The 7,328-nt window shown below is 41.2% G+C and overlaps 1 pseudogene; it reads right to left on the bottom strand.

Moving 5' to 3' along the window:
- Positions 1 to 3,136: 3,136 nt before the first annotated feature.
- On the bottom strand, positions 3,137 to 4,764 carry LOC110307038 (annotated as a pseudogene).
- Positions 4,765 to 7,328: the final 2,564 nt, after the last annotated feature.

The following is a 7,328-nucleotide window of genomic DNA, read 5'->3' as shown; positions in this document are numbered from 1 at the left end:
GAGTTCCAGGACAGCCAGGGCTATACAGAGAAACCCTGTCTCGAAAAACCAAAAAAAAAAAAAAAAAAAAAAAAAGCAAGTTAGCATGTACCTAGTTCTAGTAACCGACTGGATTTCTACCCCAAACCCCTTTCCACAAGACTCACCCCTGTGTCAGCTGACTGATGGTAGAGGAAGAACTATTTGTGCCCAATCTTTTGTCACAGCCTATGTCAGGACTTTAGGTGTGCGGATTATATCATATATATATAACTTTGTCCTCCTCAATGTGGCACGAATGTTTTACTAAATAAATATATGAAAAACAAGTCATATGTATGGAAATACTATTCAGTTTTATTCAGCAGTAGTGGTACCTACTATGTAAAGGTAGTATTTAGTCTTTTAATAATTCTCTACACAACACTGAAAGCAAAACAGTGAGTTCTGCTTTCCCTTGATATCTAATAAGCACGAGTGAACCTTAAGTCTGTGTCCTAATCCACCCAGCCATTTTGCTGGCAATTTTTTTTTATTGTTTGGTTTATCATTTACATTTTATTCTATGTAGATAGGTGTTTGGGCTACATGTATGTTTGTGTGTCATTACATGCAGACTTCCACGAAGTCCAAAAGAGGGTGTTAGATCCCCTGAGACTGGAGCTACAGATAGGTTGTGAGTTGCCATGTGTGTGGAGGGGTTGGAACCCAGGTCTTCTCAAAGAGCAGCCAGTGTTCATAACCATTAAGCCATCTCTCTAGCCCTTATCTGGTTTTTGAGAAAAGATCTCCTGGAGTCCAGGCAGGCTTCACACTTGCTATCCAGAGACTTCTCTTGCACTCTTGATCCCCCTGCCTCCAACTCATAAACACTGAAGCTATGGATGGTTGTGACCAGCTGTACCTTATCATATTTAACATTAAGAGCAACATAGTAACCCTAGGTTGGACTCAGTTACTTTTTTCTTCTTTATCAGTAGGAAGAAGTTTTATCGGTTAGGGGGTCTAAGAATTTGCATTTCAAATATAGTTACCTTCCCAAATGGAGTTCCACTTGGAAGCCTTGTCAATTTTTTTTTTTTTTTCGAGATAGGGTTTCTCTGTGTAGCCTTGGCTGTCCTGGAACTCACTTTGTAGACCAGGCTGGCCTCGAACTCAAAATCTGCCTGCCTCTGCCTCCCAAATGCTGAGATTAAAGGCGTGCACCACCACGCCCAGCACCCTTGTCAATTTAAAAACTGAATGTTATACTGAAAATAAGAGAATTATTTTATGAAAGTGTTGACAGTTTTGAATAACTTTAAAAATTATATATTTTTTCTATTTATTTATTTATTTATTTATTTATTCTGTGTAACTGCAAACATCACTCTCTTCAGACACACCAGAAGAGGGCACCAGATCCTATTACAGATGGTTGTGAGCCACCATGTGGTTGCTGGGAATTGAACTCAGGACCTCTGGAAGAGCAGTCAGTGATCTTAACCATTGAGCCATCTCTTTATCCCCTTTGAGTAATATTTTTAAAATATTTACTTGTATTTTCTGTTGTGTGGGGAGGTCACAAAGGGGCACCAGGGCCCCTGTAAGTAGAGTTATAGTTGTCAACTGCCATGTGGATGCTGGGAATTGGGCCTAGGTACTCTGCAGGAGCAACAAATGCTCGTAACAGCAGAGCCATCTCTCCAGCCCTATTTTTTTTTTCATAATTTAAGGTTGGAGAGTTAGTGTAAGGAAAAACATGTAGATAAGCAAGTAACTACAACAAAAGCACGGTGAGAGATAATATCTTCCTCATATGTAGTTTCACTAAAATTAAGATTAGTTATTTAAACTTAATGGGTGTGTATATATATATATATATATATATATATATATATATATATGATGTGTGCAAGACAGGGTGACTTGTGTGGTGGGGTGCAAGTGCCACGGTGTACGTGTAGTGATCAGAGGACAACTCTATGAAATCAGTTCTCCCGTTTCATTTTTCTGTGGCCTCGGATGCAGTGAGCACCTTTAGCTACCCAGCTAGCCTACCAGCCCTGCATTATTTCTTATCATTTAGGAAACACATGAAGGAAAACTCCAGGTAACTTAGACAATTTAAAAAATATATATAAATCTAAAAGGGTTTTAGAGGTATGGGAAGAGAGGTATAAATATTGTGAGGATGGTTTGAGTTCTGTTTGTATGGTGTTCGTTCACTCACCACTGTGATAGAAGATGAGATTCACTCAGCTCTCCTGGAGTCCATTTGAGTGTGTCCTCAGAAGTGGGTAAAAGTTTGAGTTGAGAAATATAAATCTAAGATTTAGCTCTTGAAGGTTTGCAGAACAAGTGGTTAGAAGGACTCCTTCCCATCCAGGCGGAAGGGACTCTGATGTGGTGTCATTTGTAAATTGATGAGGTTATCAGTGTCCACTCTTGCTCACTAGTTACCTGTCTTCTGGGAAGCCACTGGAGGGAATCTAGAATGAGCCTTGAGTTCTCTTACGTATAACTTTTTTTTATCTTTAAAAGTTACATTTTCAGCTGGGTGGTGGTGGGACAGGCCTTTAATCCCAGCAATTGAGAGGAAGAGGCAAGTGGATCTCCATGAGTTCGAGGCCAGCCAGGCATACAGAACAAGTTCCAGGACAACCAAGGCTACACAGAGAGACCCTGTCTCAAAACAAAGCAAAGCAAAACAAAACAAGTTAAATTTTCACAGGGTAATGGTGGTGCAAACTTTTTATCCCAGAACTAGGGAGGCAGAGGCAGGTGGATTGCTTTGAGTTTGAGGCCAGCCTGATCTACAGAATGAGCTCCAGAACAGCCAGGGCTACACAGAGAAACCCTGTCTCCAAAAACAAACAAACAAAGTTCCATTTTATTTATTTATTTATACACACACATATATATACATATACATGAGAGAGAGAGCATATACATATACATATATATGAGAGAGAGAGCGAGCCTTTACTATTTTCGTAGAAAGGGGGTTTACTATTCTCATAGGATGATATCAAGACAGTAAGTCATGATTACAAAACAAGAAGACCAAGCAGTTTGAACTAGTAAAATCTGAAGTTATTATAAAAGAAAGGGGTAAAAGGAAAAGAATTCTTTTCCATACAGAATGCTGAGGCTTATTTTTAAAAGATCAATGTTTTCAGAGAGTCTGGAACCTGTAAATAGCTGGGAGTTCACTGTTTCTTTCTTCACCTAACCTGCTTAGTTTTTTTTTTTTTTTTTTTAATTTATTTATTATATGTAAGTACATTGTAGCTGATTTCAGACTCACCAGAAGAGGGCGTCAGATCTCATTACAGTTGGTTGTGAGCCACCATGTGGTTGCTGGGATTTGAACTCAGGACCTTTGGAAGAGTAGTCAGTGCTCTTAACCACTGAGCCATTTCACCAGCCCGACCTGCTTAGTTTTATCCATAAGGTATTTGCGTGTTTGGATTTTCTATGGAACAATGAACAGCTCCTTCTCCTGCTCAGTGTGCTGTGTCAAGCAGNCATACTGCTTTTGTCTCTCTTTGGCTATCTGCTTGAGTCCAGTCTGATGAGTGACTGCTTTCACTCTCCTTCTACAAGGTCTCTATCCTGGGTGTATTATAGACCCTGTCAACTAGTTCTGGGGCCGTTTGCAAGTTAGTCGAAACATCAAACTCTTCAACTTCCTTTTCCGTGTCAAAAAAGAACACNTGCTATGCTCCAGTATAGGGTAATACCAGGGCCAGGAAGCTGGAGTGGGTGGGTTGGGTTGGGGAGCTGGGGGAGGGGGGAGGGGATAGGGGATTTTCGGAGGGGAAACTAGGAAAGGGAATAACACTTGAAATGTAAATAAAGAAAATATCGAAGGAGGAGGAAGAGGGGAAGGAGGGGAGGGGGAGGGGCAAAGGGAGGGGGAGGGGGAGGGGATGCTTATTCTGCTGCTTCCCCCTGGAAATCCAGCAGATGGCGCTCTGATTTCAGTCTTTCAATTTTCTTTGCTTCTGCAATCCTTTTCATCTCTATGTACTTGATGTCCTGAGTTCTCATCAGCTTTAGCTGCTCTGCTGTTACTTCTTCCTTGCTCTCTTTGAAAATACGAACTCCATCCTGGATTTGGGACGGAGTCACTTTAATGTAGAATTCTTCTGAATTTTTTTCAAGAGCCTGCTTCCAGAGAATTGTGAAGAAATCTTGTTTTTTATGATGGTCATTTGCTCGAAGTTTGTAATCTTTCTTTTTCTCCAGAAAACCCAGGTGTTTTCAAAAGCCAGGCTGGCTTCGTTCTCTGTGTTCTCGCTGCCCAGTCTTGGCAACCTTGGGGAAAGCCACCAATATGCCTACTGAGGTCTAGGAAGTGCTCAGCAAATTCCACCACCGCGACCACACTACCTAACCTGCTGCATCTGACCCATGACCATATTTTTATTGCTTTAAAGAAGCTTTTATTCTTGGATTTGGTACGCGATTAAAAATATTTTAAGATTTATTTATTTATTATATGTAAGTACACTGTAGCTGTCTTCAGACACTCCAGAAGAGGGCGCCAGATCTCGTTACGGATGGTTGTGAGCCACCATGTGGTTGCTGGGATTTGAACTCTGGACCTTTGGAAGAGCAGTCGGGTGCTCTTACCCACTGAGCCATCTCACCAGCCCTAAAAATATTTCTAATGCTATTTTGTAGATCTTCTCTCGGGATTTCTTCTGAGGAAATGGCTGGAGTTTCCTTGATGAAGGCACATTCACGTTTCCCAGTACTTACATGATTTTGGGACTCTTTGTGTCTTCCAATATACATAACTGATTAGTTAGGTCCTATACCATTTTGTAGATGTGACCCAGATAAGGAGAATTCTGAAGAAATTCTGCCATTTAACTTTTGGGTTCTCCGTCAATTCAAATGGAAGTTGTGGAGTAACCAAAATATATATAGGGCAACTATAAGATTCAGAGTGTTAGTGGAAAAACTTCATACTGTGTGTGGAACTGNACACCTCTAGGAAAACTTATTTAGTATAAGAAACACCATATCACATTCACCAGATATGATCATGAGGGTCATTTGTATAAAGAATCTACTGAAATAGGAAAAGGGAGATGTGGCTAACATCCTTCCCATCTAAGCCTCTGGTTTGGCCAACAAAATGAGGAAAAGAACAGATGAGATAAAGGTGATAAGAGAAATAGAATATGCCCTTCAAGTCCAAACTTTAGTGGGAAAGGAGAGAAAAATCTGTAATAAAAAAAGCAGGAAGGGCCTCACCATTGGCCTCTTACAAGAACCTAGGGTTATCAGGAAATATTCAGCACTTAAACTTCAGGAATTAGGGAAAGCTTTTAAACTAGGAATAAAAGAGCCTGGTGCAATCTAGCTCATGGGGCTTTGGGACAAGAAAGAAATCAAATGGAATCAGTCTGACAGCAGTGAAAGGAGGAAAACAGAAATGCAACTTCCCATCCTTCATTAAGGGACAGAATGCATGACCCGAGACCGTCTGAGNGAAGTAAATGCCTAATAGATTGGCATATCACAGCCAATAGTAACACGTGGCTAACTCCATCTGAAGTCCCCATAAATGGCAGGGGCTGGAAGACCAACGAAGCAGGAACAGGAGAAACTGAGGAANTCAGAATAAGAGACACTATATTTGAACCCCAGTTCACGAGGACAGATAAAAGAACACTCACGTGAGGAGCTAAGCAAAGTTTGAGCCAGCAAATATCCAGGCCAGTAAAGAACTTTAAGAACCNTGATGAACAGTTTGGTGGGGGTAAGAACTTTATATAGTAGAAAGGGCTTTTGCAGATCAGAGTGACCATCAAGGAAACAGTATCTGTAAAGTGAGAAAGCTCCCCCCACCCCACCCCCACCCCCCGGCCACTGAGGAACTAAGAGTATGGTAAAGCAGAGGAAGAGGTCTGTCTGAGTTACTTAGAGAGAAACCTGGAATGCTTTATGTTAGCCAGAGTTCCTAAGAAAAACATTGCTGAAAATCCAAATTTTGTGCTAAAGGGCTTCTGGAAGGCTTTAAAGCATGAGGAATGGTTGGCAGAGGGCATCTGTGATAAAAGAATTCAGGTGAAGATGATCAAGCTAGGGGTAGGTAGGTGAATATTCCTGAAGACTAAGTATATTTCTTTTTAGAAAAAGTTCATGCTATAGACTCTCAATCAAATTTGTTGAATGGTGAAGCTCAAGCTATAGCAACAGCTACAGTGACAACCCTGCACTCTCCAGACCTAGGGATCTAGCAGGTGTATCAGGCAAGAGCAAGGCCATGTGTCACATTGGTCCCAAGTAGGTCTATTCTCATTAACTCAGATCCAGCGAGTTGGTCATGGATGGAGAAATGTATGAAGACACCATGGAGGAGCTCCAAGATACGAGAACATAACAACTCAAAGAAAACGACTGAGAATTGTCTAAGCTAATTAAGCTAGCAGATTTTCTCCATGTTCTGTACCCACCATGAACTGTGGAGGAATTGATACAAACAGATGAATTCATTCCATGCTGTGTTTGATATTGCTTATTTTCAACTTTAGTATCTTCTTAATTGTGAACGTCTGGGATCACCTGACACTTGCATAGAACAGATGAAACAGACTTTTTGAGTCCTTCAATTGTATCATCTTTGTAATCCCACCATTTGTTATGGGATGGTGCTTCAGGACATTGCCTTGTACTGTTCAGTCTCTGATAAAAGTTTTGTTACATGGATAACACAATGCTCAGCTTCGAGTGTTTTGCAGATTTGACAAGCCATTAGAGAGACGCCCAGGTACAATGGTACTTCTGCCTACTTTAGAATCCTACCTGGGGGGATAGTTGAAAGGAAAAGGTACAAAAGGGAGCCTACTTGTGTGAACAATGATACTCCCAGAAGGCTCATGATAACTAAATGAAAATCCCAATGCATGGATGGGCTGCCTACCTGAGAGTTGATGGCTATGGAAACCCTAGAGCCCCCACAAACCATAAATTCTATTGCTATACTTGTTGGTTGTATGCCAGAACTAGAAAGTAAGACTGTGCTTGCTGAAGACGGTGCTTTGACCTGACCTTCACCATATAGGACATGCTTAAATTAAGCTAGAACAGAACTAGACGCTCCCACCTTGCTGGACTGTATCATAGTGTCAGAGGATACCATGAAGGTTGCTGGTAAAGAACTGCCACCCACATTCCTGCTTACCTATGGACCCTGATTGCTAACACACTGACATTCCAGACAGAAATGAGAGGAATGTTCCCCTCATTCAGTAGTAGTGAGGCTGTTATGGGTAAGACTAATAGCTTTCTGATTGGATTTAAGGCCCACTCCACAGGAGGGAGTTCATATCTGGCTTGAACAAAAGCCT

Source organism: Mus caroli, chromosome 2, assembly GCF_900094665.2.
Source record: "Mus caroli chromosome 2, CAROLI_EIJ_v1.1, whole genome shotgun sequence".
In the NCBI taxonomy this organism is placed as follows: Eukaryota; Metazoa; Chordata; class Mammalia; order Rodentia; family Muridae; genus Mus; species Mus caroli.
Note: the sequence above shows the minus strand (reverse complement) of the source record. Positions and strands in the feature narration are given on the sequence as shown.